The 14,753-nt window shown below is 47.0% G+C and overlaps 1 protein-coding gene across 4 annotated transcripts in view; it reads left to right on the top strand.

Moving 5' to 3' along the window:
• casz1 (castor zinc finger 1) overlaps positions 1-14,753 on the top strand; it is a 520,923-nt gene that overhangs the window by 307,845 nt on the left and 198,325 nt on the right. For all 4 annotated transcript variants that reach the window (XM_070860582.1, XM_070860578.1, XM_070860581.1 and 1 more), the window contains one exon: positions 8,471-8,582. The gene's annotated coding sequence lies outside the window, so the exon portion shown is untranslated. The remainder of the gene's footprint in view (positions 1-8,470; positions 8,583-14,753) is intronic.

Below are 14,753 nucleotides of genomic sequence, written 5' to 3'. Positions count from 1 at the left end.
TTGAGCCCATTGATCTCGGGAAGAATCCGGTTTAAAGAAGTACTCTTTCAGGTGTATTGTCCAGTCATTACCATTGAGATTCTTTGCGTTAGATGGGTGTTGCGTTGGAGGGACAATGGCCCCAAGTTTCGTGCCGCGGCGAAAACGGCGCACTTCCGAGCTGGGAGCCTGTTTCTCGCGCCTAAAAAAAAGTCCGATATTCTCGAGCTCCTTGGAGCGCGGCGGACTCTTCGCAGCAGGGGGCGGAGCCTAACACTCGCGCCGATTTTCTAAGTAGCAGGGGGCGGGTACAATTTAAATTAGCCTTCGTGGTGCCGGCAACCCTGCGCGTGCGCGTTGGAGCATGCGCGCACGCGCAGTCTCACACAAACATTGGCACTCGGCCATTTTTAAAAATACTGCAGAAAAAGTGAAGATTTGTTTCTTGGACCCCTGCAAAGGCTTGTAATTTAATTTTTTTTGATATTTCTGTGTGTGAGGGAGTGCTTTTAGCAGCACTGCTGAATAAATCACCTGCTGAAATCAGTGAGTTCAGCTTTTCACTGCTAAACTTGCAGAACCAGTGCTGCATTGGTGCATGCAAATTAAGGACTGTGTGTTTGGAGAAATAAGAGTGCCAATTCAACTTTGCAATAATACGTGGTGTTGACAATGCAGCACCCATTCTGCAAATTTAAATATAAAACTGTCAATGTGGCTGCCTCTCCCTGTCCAAATGGCCTCAGTCCCTCTCACAGCTCGAAGGCTGCTGCTGTATCTTCGGCTGCCGGCCAGCCACTGACGCCGCTGATATCCTATGGCCGAATGGCCTCACGTCCGTCCGCTGCTGATTCTTTGGCTGCCGGCCAGCCACTGACGCCGCTGCTATCTCATGGCCGAATGGCCTCACGTCCGTCCGCTGCTGATTCTTTGGCTGCCGGCCAGCCACTGACGCCGCCCCTAAAGCGTGGCCGAATGGCCTCAAGAACCTTAATGAGCTGCGTGTGTCCTGCGTTGATTCTTCGGCTGCCGGCCAGCCACTGACGCCGCTGCTATCTCATGGCCGAATGGCCTCGGGTCCGTCCGGTGCTGCTTCTTCGCGGCCAGCCACGAAGAGAATGAAGGCCTGCCTCAAGCACTGCAGCTCAGCTCGAAGCTTGCTGCCGCTGCCGTCGAGACACTGCGCCACACCCCTGCCTGTCTCCAACATGAAAGGCCTGCCTGAAGCACTTTCACACAGGTAGGAACATGGTTTATTTAATCTTTTCTTTGCTTATAAATTTTTATTCAGGTTGGATTTATTTGTATAATATTTGTATAAGTATAACTAAGGATTGATTGTAGAATTTAATGACTTCCCTCCCCCCCCCCTCCCCCCCCAACCTCGTTCCCTATGCCTAATTTGTAACCTACGCCTGATGTTCTAAAGTGTAGACAAGGTTTATTCGAGCGTACAAAAATCTTCAATTACTCCATTCTAAGTTAGTTTGGAGTAAGTTTTCACTCACGAAACTTTGAAATCAGGCGTAAGTGGCTGGACACGCCCCCTTTTGAAAAAAAAATTCTGTTCCAAAGTGAAACTGTTCTAACTGACTAGAACTGGAGCAAACTAAATGTGGAGAATTCCGATTTCTAAGATACTCCGTTCTACACCAGTTGCTCCTAATAATCAGGAGCAAATCATGTGGAAACTTGGGGCCATTGAGTTATGTCAGTGTAGTAGAACACAGGCTCTCTCCTGTGACCAGCCACATGCTATGGGGTAACAAATGGAGAGGAGATAGGGTCACTTTTCAGGGTGGAGCAAGAATCACTGGGAATAAGTACTCTGGCTACACTCTCAGCACAAAATGGTGCATGGTGTAATGTATGCTCACAGGTTTGGAGAGCTGTAGAGTTGTGAGTGGCTTAGCCAGTCACGTGATGGTCACAAGGCTCAACAAAACCCCAGCCAGTTGGGTTCGGGGAATCTACGATGAGGCAGGTGGTTGTGAGCCTGGTGGATGAACTGGTAATGTGTAGTGTGATTGTTAAACCTTTGCTAATAAACCAATTAGTCATTGATAGCAATGTGTTGCTATGAATTCTTAAGCAAAGAACCAATACATTACACATGGGTTAGAACATTTTAAATAAAGGTATTCAGCATCGAGATTTCAGTGAAAAAACCTTGGCAATTATTGGTAATGAAGAGCTGCTTCTTCCATCCTGTGTTAAATAATAGACCAGGTCTGTTCATCCATTGTGTTCTGCCCCTGGAAAGGTCCTAACTCAAGCCTCACAGGAGTTTCTTGGTCCAGTTACTAGAGTAGCTGAGGTGGCTTTCCATTGACGTCCTCATGGTTTTATCTGTAGAGTGCCATCTATCTCATTGGTGGTCTGTAACTAAGGCTAATGCCCACGCAGGCGTCCACCCAAAATTCAGAACTGGCCTTCATTCGCCAGTACTGTCTGGATTCATGCACTTTGGCAGAAAAAAATCAAAGAGCAAGTTATTATTTAAATGGAGAAAAATTGCAAAGTGCTGCAGTACAGTGGGACCTGGGGGTACTTGTGCATGAAACACAAAAGTTTAGTATACAGGTACAGCAAGTGATCAGGAAGGCCAATGGAATCTTGGTCTTTACTGCAAAGGGGATGGAGTATAAAAGCAGGGAAGTCTTGCTGCAGTCATACAGGGTATTGGTGAGGCCACACCAAGTGAGGAATACTGCGTACAGTTTTAGTTTCCATATTTACGAAAGGATATACTTGTTTTGGAGGCAGTTCAGAGAAGGTTCATTAGGTTGATTCCGGAGATGAGGGGGTTGACTTATGAGGAACGGTTGAGGAGGTTGGGCCTCTACTCATTGGAATTCAGAAGAATGAGAGGTGATCTTATCGCAACGTATAAGATTATGAGGAGGCTTAACAGGGTGGATGCAGAGAGGATGTTTCCACTGATAGGGGAGACTAGAACTAGGGGACATAAACTTAGAATAAGGGGCCGCCCATTTAAAACTGAGATGAGGAGGAATTTCTTCTCTCAGAGGGTTGTAATTCGGTGGATTTCGCTGCCTCAGAGAGCTGTGGAAGCTGGGTCATTGAATAAATTTAAGATAAAGATAGACAGTTTCTATAAGGGATTAAGGGGTTATGGGGAGCAGGCAGGGAAGTGGACCTGAGTCCATGATTGGATCAGCCAAGATCGTATTAAATGGCAGAGCAGGCTCGAGGGGCCGTATGGCCTACTCCCGCTCCTATTTCTTATGTTCTTATGATTCTGACGCGAACCCAACCCTTCTGTCTCCGAGGCAGGATTACTATCCCTGAGCCAGTGCTCACTTTGCCCAGTTGGGGGTATTCCGCTGGATATCAACCCAGGATTTAACGACCCTTTATCTAGTCCCCACTCGTCGGGGCTGTCTGGAATAGGGTTTGACCCCTTCACCCTGTGGCTCTGAGGTGGGATAGCCAATCCCTAAGCCAGGTACTAGGCTGATATTCTCTAACTCTTTAAAATGATGAAAAGTTTTGATGGAGAAGACACAGAGAAAGTGTTTCCACTTGTGGGGAAGAGCAAAATGAGAGCCTATTAATATAAGATAGTTACCAAGAAATCAGAAGGGAATTCAGGAGAAGCCTCTTTACCCAGAGGGTGGTGAAAATGTGGAACACGTTGCCACAGGGAGAGGTTGAGGTGAATAGTATCGATGCATTTAAGTTGAGGCTGGACAAATATATGAGGGAGAAGGGAATGGAGGGTTATGCTGATTGAGTTAGATGAGGAAAGACGGGAGGAGGCTCGAGTGGAGCATAAACGCCGGCATGGACTGGTTGGGCCGAATGGCCTGTTTCTGTGCTGTATAACGTGTGTAATCCTATGTAAGAAGGGTCACATAAAAATATGGGATTTTGCAGTCGCTGTTGGCGGGCTACCGCAGTTAATGTCTGTTTTAACAGTAAAGGGTGATCTGTGTACAATATGCCTCATTAAATACAACGGGTAGAGAAGGTTATTCAACAGGCTTCACTCTTCTTCTGACATCAAATGACCACATTAAGATTTTCACACTTCATCCACAGAAGCCCAACCTGACCTGGATCTGTGGTCACATCAGTGGAAGGGCACAGGAGCCGGTTGTGAAGGCACTGCCTAAATAATTCGTCCATCTCTCTCCTTACATGCTTGGGAAATCTCTTCCATGTTAAAGTTGCGATAGAAATGCAAGTTGTAAACGTCCCGCAAAGGAAATTGGGGAGGGAAATTCGACTGGGAGAAGTTTAACCCTGGGCACATTTGCCATATCTGTTACATTTTCCAAGGTGACACTGGCCAAACGGTGTTAATAAAAAGTGGGCTGGTGCAGGCTCCCCGAGAAGGAAAGCAGTTACAGTGGCGAGCTCAGACACACCACGCAACACATGCTTTAAATAGGGTGGGTGCCCCTTTAAATCCACCCAACCTGTCAAGTTGCAGCCAAGTTCCACGCGTTTCTGCTGGGGTTCAACATCACAACCAGCGGGGGGCGAATATCAGAAATGGGGTTTATTTTGTAAAGGGGAGGGGAGGAATGCAGAAAGTGCTTTTGAAGGGCAGGGCTGTAACACATGGCTATTTTGCACATTATCTGCTGAACTTATTTGGGGTGAATGAGCCGGATTTACTGCTGCTGATATGACACTTTATTTTTAACAAGCAAAATTAAATCCAGGCTAAATTCATTTCAGTCACTCTGTCCATGGGGTTCTTGCACAGAACACACACACGGCTTAAAAAAAATGTCCTGATAATCTCAGGGAGAGAGAGAAAAAACTAGCGAGGAAAAAAATAAACCATCTCATCTCCTGCAAGTGCGGAACTGACAGTCTTTGTATATGTAAATGAAGAATTTAGACTAATGGAGTTGAACCATTTCTAATTCTGTGATGGAGAGCGGATTTTGATTGAAAGTAATTAAGCGAGCTCGCTGTAAAATTAATTAAAGCCAAAGGAAGGAGAGAGGAGAGGGAGGGAGGGGGTGGATATCTTTATTGGATTGGATAGTGATAGGGCTGCAGAGTTTGGGAGTGGGGGCTGTGGGGGTGACCTAAATCCTGTGCCCTCCACTTGGGACACTAGAGTCACTTTAATCTCCTTACACTGGCAAGTGCGCATTTGTTAGAAATAATCAAGGAAATATGGTCAGAAATTGTCAGCTTTCAGATCTAATTTGCCTGACAGCCTCGTGTGTGGCGTTTTTTTTCGTGCCTGAGCTCTCTGTAAAACGCATCTGACAGGACTCCAGACAGCTTGTACCGTACAGTGATATTAGCACAGATAAGCCTCTTTTCTCCTCGTTCTTTTTCGCCCGCCCTATACAGAAATAAAATTAGCCAACTTTCTATCACTCTAATAGAAAATCAGCTAATTCTGCAGCACACAATAAAAGGGTCCAGGGAGCCAGGGGGATTGGAAAACCATTTCATTTTTATTTTAGCAGAGCAAACAGCACTTTTGTTTTTAACCCCCCCCGAATGATTTTTTTTGTTTTATTTCAATGTTTCTTTTTAAGGATAAACATTAAGCAGCGATCTGTAACAGTTCTGGGGACTGGAGGTCAGCTTGCTGTCAGTATCTGATGGCACTGGTCTATAACCAGTGCGAGTCACTGAGAATATGTGCTGGCTTGTCAGCAACCAACAACATCGCAACAAGAAACAGGAGCAGAAAAATGTAACCAAGGATAGAAATTAAACAAATTCTAGTGCATACTTCTGTGCAGACACACAGCAAATTCTTAACAAATTTAAGGTGGGGGGGGGGGGAATGGCTGATAAAGATCTGTAATTTTCAAATCTTTTCCAAATTATTCGAAGGCACCTGCCTGCTTAAATGTCCTATAGCAATTCAGATTTTTTTTCCCCCCTTTGCAACGAATCCCTATTGAATAGACTGGAAAAATAATGGTTTTGCAAATTTTCTCCAAGTCACTATTTTATGTTAGTTGTCATCCAGATAATTGGTTGGAGCCTCCACTCTTAACTGCTTCTTCCAACTCCTTCAAGAGTGTTGGGAGACACTGAGTAAGTTCTTGTCGAGAAGAAAGACTTGCATTTATATAGCGCCTTTCATGACCACCGGATGTCTCAAAGCAATTTTTGGAGTGTAGTCACTGTTGTAATGTGGGAAACGTTGCAGCCAATTTGCGCACAGCAAGCTCCCACAAACAGCAATGTGATAATGACCAGATAATCTTTTTTTTTTAATGTTGATTGAGGGATAAATATTGGCCTGGGACACCGGGGATAATTCCCCTGCTCTTCTTCGAAATAGTGCCATGGGATCTTTTACGTCCACCTGAGAGAGCAGACGGGGCCTCGGTTTAACGTTTCATCCAAAGAGTTGCTGGAAGAACCAGAGGAGTGATTTGTCTGTGTTTCACAAGCCTGCTTTTAATTTCCCTCAGGTCCCCCGTCCCCCCTCTTTGGTTGATGGTTGGGGTCGGTGGTCTCCGATCACCACTGCTCTCGGAGCGGGGAATAAAACGGACCACCATTGTCTCCCTCTCCCCTTACAGCTAGCACGCCAGCCACTGGTGGAGCGAGAAGCAGCATTGTGACGGGAAAATCAGTTCTGCTCTCACTCAACTGCTCGCCGAGTTTGGGGAGGGAGACCTCCATGATCCAGCAAAGAATCAGAACGTTGGCAAACTTTCTCCTGGTTCTTATTTAAAGGGACATGCTATTTTGTGTGTTTTTTTTAAAGCAGCTTGTTTCTGGAAATAATTAAAAACCACAGTGGCCCTTTAATGCGCTGAAGAGTCACGTGTGTATATAGACATTTTTTGCACAATGTTGGGTTTTGATTTTTTTTCTGCCTGTACTCAGTATGTTACTGTTTTGTGTGCTCTGGTCTTTGATGTCCTGATGTTCTGAAAGATGTGGGACAATGGGGAAACATTTTCTCTGTATGCCATATCGTAGTGTAATTATAAACCATTTGAAAGGAATATATTTATGCATTTGCCACATACAAGGAAATCTTCCCGCACGCTTGGCGTTCCTCGGCATTTTAAAAGGCAATAAAATCCTTCCTCTAACGTTGGGGAGGGGGTTTGGAGTCTGTGACGGTCCCAGGCTGGTCACTGACTGCGAGGACATGAGGTTCAACCGCTGTCTCCCACATATTGGGATGATCCCATGAGGATATAGTTATGGGTAGAGACTTGACAAACCAGGGCTGCGTTCAGCTCGAACGGGCTAATGGGAGAGCTAATCAGAAGTATTCAAAATTAGGTATGGGTTCAAAAGAGGGAAAGATTATTTTTGCTGGTCAGTGAATTGGAAACAAGGGAGCATGAACTCAGCATTGCTGCTAGAGGCATAAAGAGGGAGGTTTGAAGGAATTTTTCATGCAAAGGGTTATTAGAATATGGAATACATTACCACAAGTGGCTATTGAAGCCAATTCAATCACAATGTTTAAAAGGGAGTTAGATAAACACTTGAAGGAAAATATTAAAGGCTCCAGAGGAAACTGGGACTGGAGTGAATGGCACTGCTGTGGAGCCACTCGTGACACAGGCATGATGGGCCAGAATGGCATCCCTCTGTACTCCGATTTCGGTGATTTCTGTGTTGAAATGTCAAACTTCACCATGCTGCCTGGGGAAGATGCTTATTATAATTCGGAAGGCCTGCATTTATTTATCTGGATATTCCAAAGCACTTTACAGCCAATGAAGTACTTCTTGAAATACAGTTGCAATGTGGGAAACGCGGCAGCTAATTTGTGCACAGGACACAGGACAAGTTTTAATCATAGAGTCACAGAAATTTACAGCAAGGAAGGCGGCCATTTCGGCCCATCGTGTCCGTGCCGGCTGACAAAGAGCTATCCAGCCTAATCCCACTTTCCAGCTCTTGGTCCGTAGCCCTGTAGGTTACGGCACTTCAAGTGCACATCCAGGTACCCTTTAAATGCAATGAGGGTTTCTGCCTCTACCACCCTTTCAGGCAGTGAGTTCCAGACCCCCACCACCCTCTGGGTGATAAAAGTTCTCCTCAAATCCCCTCTAATCCTTCTACCAATTACTTAAAATCTATGTCCCCCTGGTTATTGACCCCTCTGCTAAGGGAAACAGGTCCTTCCTATCCACTCTCTAGGCCCCTCATAATTTTATACACCTCAATTAAATCTCCCCTCATTCTCCTCTGTTCCAAAGAAAACAATCCCAGCCTATCCAATCTTTCCTCATCACTAAAATTCTCCAGTCCTGGCAACTCTCTGATCGGATTTGCATCTGGACATCAGACATGTCTATTGTCAAATTCTATCAATGCTACTGTATTCAGTAAAAGGATAGGCTTCCGATCCTGATATCATTGTGTACCAAATTCTCCCTTCAAGAGTAGTCCGAATAAGATGGCCTTTAGTCAGAGAGAACTTTTATCTCCGGGTTTGACTGCGTTCCTCTATCAGTGCAATTGAGTTGAAAGTGTCTTTTTCTCTCTCTCTCCCTCGCTCCAGCCCACAGTGTATGATCTGACTGCAGCGGAACAATTGCCTCACAGCCTCCCCAGCCCATGTCGAATGAAATTAACCAAGAACTGGGCTCATTTCGGAAATCAGCGGTGAGCAGGTAAGCAAATTGCACCGATCTGTTTATCGTTTATCCCAGACTGGCATTGTATTATGTTAAGGTTTGCTGCCTGTTTGCTAAAGATTCCAATTTTAATTTGTTAAAATTTAAACAACAACAACAACTTGTATTTATGTAACACCTTTAACGTAGTAAAACGTCCCAAGGTGCTTCACAGGCGTGTTATAAGACAAAACAAATAAATTTGACACTGAGCCACATAATAAGAAATTACTGCAGGCGACGAGGTAGGTTTTAAAGAGCATCTTAAAGGAGGAGAGAGAGGTAGAGAGGCGGAGAGGTTTAGGGAGGGAGTTCCAGAGCTTGGGGCCCAGGCAGCTGAAGGCACGGCCACCAATGGTTGAGCGATTATAATCAGGGATGCTTAGGAGGGCAGAATTAGAGGAGCGCAGACATCTCGGGGGGGTTGTGGGGCTGGAGGTGTTACAGAGATAGGAAGGGGCGAGGCCATGGAGGGATTTGTAAACGAGGTGTTGCTTAACCAATGTAGGTCAGCGAGCACAGGGGTGATGGGTGAGCGGGACTTGGTGCGAGTTAAAGAACAAAAAAGGGACAGATCCATTTTCTAACGAGCTGTTCAGCACTTAAACAGGACTCAAATAATCCGAATCAGCCAACCAGTGATCGTGGCCACTTACCCCGACTTCAGGATGGGGTGAATCATGAATACATTATCTCAGTAAAATGTAAATAGCTTTTAAAACTATGTCTGGACAGTTTGTGAAGTGATGAGAGTGTCGATCTATAGTTGTGGAGGTTTAACTGATGATCTGCAAATGACAGGTAAATGTAACCTGCAATTTACAGCTTTAATGTGACGACAGTATCATCCTGGGAGGCTGGTGGTCGTGCAGAGAATTTAGAGGCTGGATTTTCCATTGTTGGTGTAGTCTAGACTGGACTGACTGTTGGGTTATAGACAGCCTCAGATGAATCATAGAATCATACAAATTTACAGCACAGAAGGAGGCCATTCGGCCCATCCTGTCTGTGCCGGCCGACAAAGAGCGTTCCAGCCTAATCCCACTTTCCAGCTCTTGGTCCGTAGTCCTGCAGATTACGGCACTTCAAGTGCACATCCAAGTACTTTTTAAATGCGACGAGGGTTTCTGCCTCTACCACCCTTTCAGGCAGTGAGTTCCAGACCCCCACCACCCTCTGGGTGAAGAAATTTCCCCTCAAATCCCCTCTAAACCTCCTACCAATTACTTTAAATCTATGCCCCCTGGTTGTTGACCCCTCTGCTAAGGGAAACAGGTCCTTCCTATCCACTCTATGTAGGCCCCTCATAATTTTATACACCTCAATTAGGTCTCCTCTCAGCCTCCTCTGTTCCAAAGAAAACAACCCCAGCCTATCCAATCGTTCCTCGTCGCTCAAATTCTCCAGTCCCGGCAACATCCTCATAAATCTTCTCTGTACCCTTTCCAGTGCAATTACATCTTTCCTGAAATGTGGTGACTAGAACAGCACATAGTACTCTAGAATGTGTGTGGATTGTAACCGATTGTCCATGGTTAATTCACTCGCACAGCTTCAGATGGGTGTCGGGGGGGAAACTGCAGACGTGAGTGGAAGATTGGGTGTGTGAAATAAAAGGAACGGGGACCATTAAAGGGGAAGTGTCGCAATAGGCTGACAGAAATTCGAAAAGACTTTGGAGAGCCTCAAAGTCTTAACCCCTTATCAAACTTTTTTTGCCAAGGCAGAAGCGGCTAGAGGCTGGGGGGTACTTGTGCATGAAACACAAAAAGTTAGTATGCAGGTACAGCAAGTAATCAGGAAGGCAAATGGAATGTTGGCCTTTATTGCAAGGGGGATAGAGTATAAAAGCAGAGAAGTCCTGCTATAACTGTACAGGGTATTGGTGAGGCTACGCCTGGAGTACTGCGTACAGTTTTAGTCTCCGTATTTAAGGAAGGATATACTTGCATTGGAGGCAGTTCAGAGAAGGTTCACTAGGTTGATTCCAGAGATGAGGGGGTTGACTTATGAGGATACGTTGAGTAGGTTGGGCCTATACTCATTGGAGTTCAGAAGAATGAGAGGTGATCTTAATCGAAACGTATAAGATAATGAGGGGGCTTGACAAGGTGGATGCAGGGAGGATATTTCCACTCATAGGGGAAACTAAAACTAGGGGACATAGTCTTAGAATAAGGGGCCGCCCATTTAAAACTGAGATGAGGAGAAATTTCTTCTCTGAGGGTTGTAAATCTATGGAATTCTCTGCCCCAGAAAGCTGTGGAGGCTGGGTCATTGAATATATTTAAGGCGGAGATAGAGAGATTTTTGAATGAGGGAGTGAAGGGTTATGGGGAGAGGGCAGGGAAGTGGAGCTGAGTCCATGATCAGATCAGCCATGATCTTATTGAATGGCGGAGCAGACTTGAGGGCCCGAATGGCCAACTCCTGCTCCTATTTCCTATGTAGGCTGAGAAGCAACAGTCAAAACTAAAGGGAACGGAGATCCAAGCACAAGTTAGCAGGCAGGTGCTGGAGCAACCCAGCTCCCGGCGGCCCGCCCCGGGTTGGATGGCCACTGAAGCAGAGGTGCTGGAATCATCATCATAGGCAGTCCCTCGGAATCGAGGAAGACTTGCTTCCACTCTAAAATGAAAGAGTTGACAGATGTTTCAATGAAGGACCCGATGTTCCAGTCTTGAACGCCAAGGGTGGAAGATGCCTGTGCGTGGATTTGTTTTAACGTGTGCTGACCATTGCACATCAGCCCCCACAGTGGTTGAAGGAAAGGGTGGGTGGGGAGTCTGGTTTGCACGCTCCTTCCACTGCCTGCACTTGTTTTGTGTATTCTCTCGGCGATGAGACTCGAGGTGCTCAGCGCCCTCCCGAATGCACTTCCTCCACTTAGGGCGGTCTTTGGCCAGGGACTCCCAGCTGTCAGTGGGGATGTTACACTTTTATCAGGGAGGCTTTGAGGGTGTCTTTATAACATTTCTTCTACCCACCTTTGGCTTGTTTGCCATGAAGGAGTTCCGTGTAGAGTGCTTGCTTTGGGAGTCTCGTGTCTGGCAGCGAGGGCGGGTGCCATCTGTAACACTCCCAAGGCACCATCTCCATGGAGATGGAGCCAGTGCGTCAGGCCATAGCTGACCATTTCCGCCACTGGATGTGTTGGCCCTGTGCTGGACAATACCAGGTACTTGGACCTAAGTGGATACAATTCCAGCGGGGCCAGGATTCCTCCCTGTTTCTCCTCCCGGCTCTGCACGGCTAAAACCGGCAACCAGGAGTCCACAGACAGCTCACGGCATAGCCAGGGGCAACAGTTTTGCCATTGAATGCTGGTTATACTGGGGAAAAGTTACCACAGCGAAATAAAGACTTGCATTTGTATAGCGCCCTTCACGTCCCAAAGTGCCTCACAGCCAGTAAAGTACTCTTGAAGCATAGCCACTGTGGCAACCCAGGAAGGGGGCAACTCAGAAATATCAGAGGAAGCTGCCTGAAAATATTAGGGCTGCTGTCGACGCAAGGGAGCCACTCCTGAACATCAGCACTGCTGTCAAGAGAGGGACTCACTCAGCATAATGTAGACTGCTGTGGGCAGAGAGAGGCTTTCAGGAATGTTAGTGATTCATTCAGTCTGCTGCAGTGCTGTCTTCAAAGAAGCAGTATTTCCTGCAATAATCTTAATAGCAAAATAAATCATCCTAATATGTGCAAGAAGTATGTGACAATATCAATTTTCTTGGTTAGATAAAATGTCTGATAATGGTGGGAACCATATCCAAGAGGCTCCACATTAAACTACTTGGAAATCTCCATTCACCTTTAGGGTTCATTCCTGCCCAATATGCAGAGCACTCTGTCCTTAAGACCCATTTACCCTCAGCCACAGAGCTTAGGTGCAGGCAGAGCCAAAGCTTAGGACATTTTTTATCTCTTAACACTCCTGTGAAACACCTTGGGACGTTTCACTACATTAAAGGCGCTATATAAATACAAGTTGTTGTTGATGGGCCAAGTTAGCTGATTTCAGCCAGATGTGTGAGGGTTGCTACAATGGATTTTAGCAGCACCTAGGTTAGGGAGAGGACATCGGCCAGATCGCTATCCAGCAGCCCCGGCTGGAAGTGTGTTTGGATGTCTGGTGAGAACAACAACAACTTGTATTTATATAGTGCCTTTAACGTAGTAAAACATCCCAAGGCGCTTCACAAGAGTGTTAATGAGATTTTAAAAATTGATACCGAGTCGCATAAGGCGAAATTAGGGCAGGTGACCAAAAGCTTGGTCAAAGAGGTCGGTTTTAACGAGCGTCTTAAAGGAGGAGAGAGAGGCGGAGAGGTTTAGGCAATGAATTCCAGAGCTTGGCGCCTAGGCAACAGAAGGCACGACCACAGATGGTTGAACGATTTATAATCAGGGATGTTCAAGAGGGCAGAATTAGAGGAGCGCAGATATCTCCGGGGGGCGGGGGGATGTTGAAGGACTGGAGGAGATTACAGAGATCAGAGGGGCGAGGCCATGGAGAGATTTGAAAATAAGGATGAGAATTTTGAAATCGAGGCGTTGCTTAATTGAGAGCCAATGTAGGTCAGCGAGCACAGGGGGTGATGGGCGAGCAGGACTTGGTGCGAGTTAGGACACGGAGCAGCGAGCACAGGGGGTGATGGGCGAGCAGGACTTGGTGCGAGTTAGGACACGGAGCAGCGAGCACAGGGGGTGATGGGTGAGCAGGACTTGGTGCGAGTTAGGACACGGAGCAGCGAGCACAGGGGGTGATGGGCGAACGGGACTTGGTGCGAGTTAGGACATGGAGCAGCGAGCACAGGGGGTGATGGGTGAGCAGGACTTGGTGCGAGTTAGGACACGGAGCAGCGAGCACATGGGGTGATGGGTGAACGGGACTTGGTGCGAGTTAGGACACGGAGCAGCGAGCACAGGGGGTGATGGGTGAACGGGACTTGGTGCGAGTTAGGACACGGAGCAGCGAGCACAGGGGGTGATGGGCGAGCAGGACTTGGTGCGAGTTAGGACACGGAGCAGCGAGCACAGTGGGTGATGGGTGAGCGGGACTTGGTGCGAGTTAGGACACGGAGCAGCGAGCACAGGGGGTGATGGGTGAGCAGGACTTGGTGCGAGTTAGGACACGGAGCAGCGAGCACAGGGGGTGATGGGTGAACGGAACTTGGTGCGAGTTAGGACACGGGGCAGCGAGCACAGGGGGTGATGGGCGAGCAGGACTTGGTGCGAGTTAGGACACGGGGCAGCCGAGTTTTGGATCACCTCTAGTTTATGCAGGGTAGAATATGGGATGCCGGCCAGGAGTGTGTTGGAATAGTCACTTCTGGAGGTAACAAAGGAATGGGGTGAGGTGAGTAAGTTTCTCTCCATTACTGTCAAACAGCTTGGTAACACTCACTGTCTCGGCTTACCCGCAGTGAGTAATGGTCACTGTGGTGCGACACCAGCACCTGAGCAAGGAGTCAGAAAACTGGCCAAAAAAGAAGGCCGTCCAGGAATCCGAGCTCAATTGACTGCTTAATCTGGGCACAAGGCGAGCAGCGTCAGTCTTCAGGAGCCTGACGGTACCATCCAAAATCATCTTAGTGTATTCTAGTCAATAATGATTATTGTCTTTGATCAAGCTGTAACAAGTTCTCTTCCATCAACAGTTTGAAAAGGTCTTGCCCTGATTCAATCACATCAGTGTACTAATACATGTCAGAGTGGAGCTGGCTCGAGTGGCAGGAAATGTTGGAGGTAGAGCTGTAAATCCTGTCAGTCGGCTGATTTCAGGACACGGCTCCGTTGACTTGTGCTGCGAAGCTCGCGGGGCCTGTGAAAAAGCGGCTATTAAATTCCGGTGGTGGCTCTGAAGCAATTGGGATTGAGCTGCAGTTACTTGTGGGGTTGTGCAGATGTTTGAATAAAGCTGGGATCAACTGCAGCATTGATTGAATCGAAGGACTGACGGATGAATAAATAAATTCAACAAATCACCACCTGCTTATTTGAGAAGAGTAATGCAAGCGGACGGGGCGGTGAAAGGGGTTAGTATCTTGCCCTTTCACACCTGGGACTTGGGTTAGAATCCAGCCAGACGGGACTCTGCTCTCGCGGCTGGCTGGAAGAGTCAGGAGTCACTCGGTCTCGTGCAGCGGAGCAAGAAGGAGAGTGGGT

Source organism: Pristiophorus japonicus, chromosome 18, assembly GCF_044704955.1.
Source record: "Pristiophorus japonicus isolate sPriJap1 chromosome 18, sPriJap1.hap1, whole genome shotgun sequence".
Lineage (NCBI taxonomy): Eukaryota > Metazoa > Chordata > Chondrichthyes > Pristiophoridae > Pristiophorus > Pristiophorus japonicus.
The sequence above is the reverse complement of the archived record's forward strand: the minus strand, read 5'-3'. Positions and strand labels throughout refer to the sequence as shown.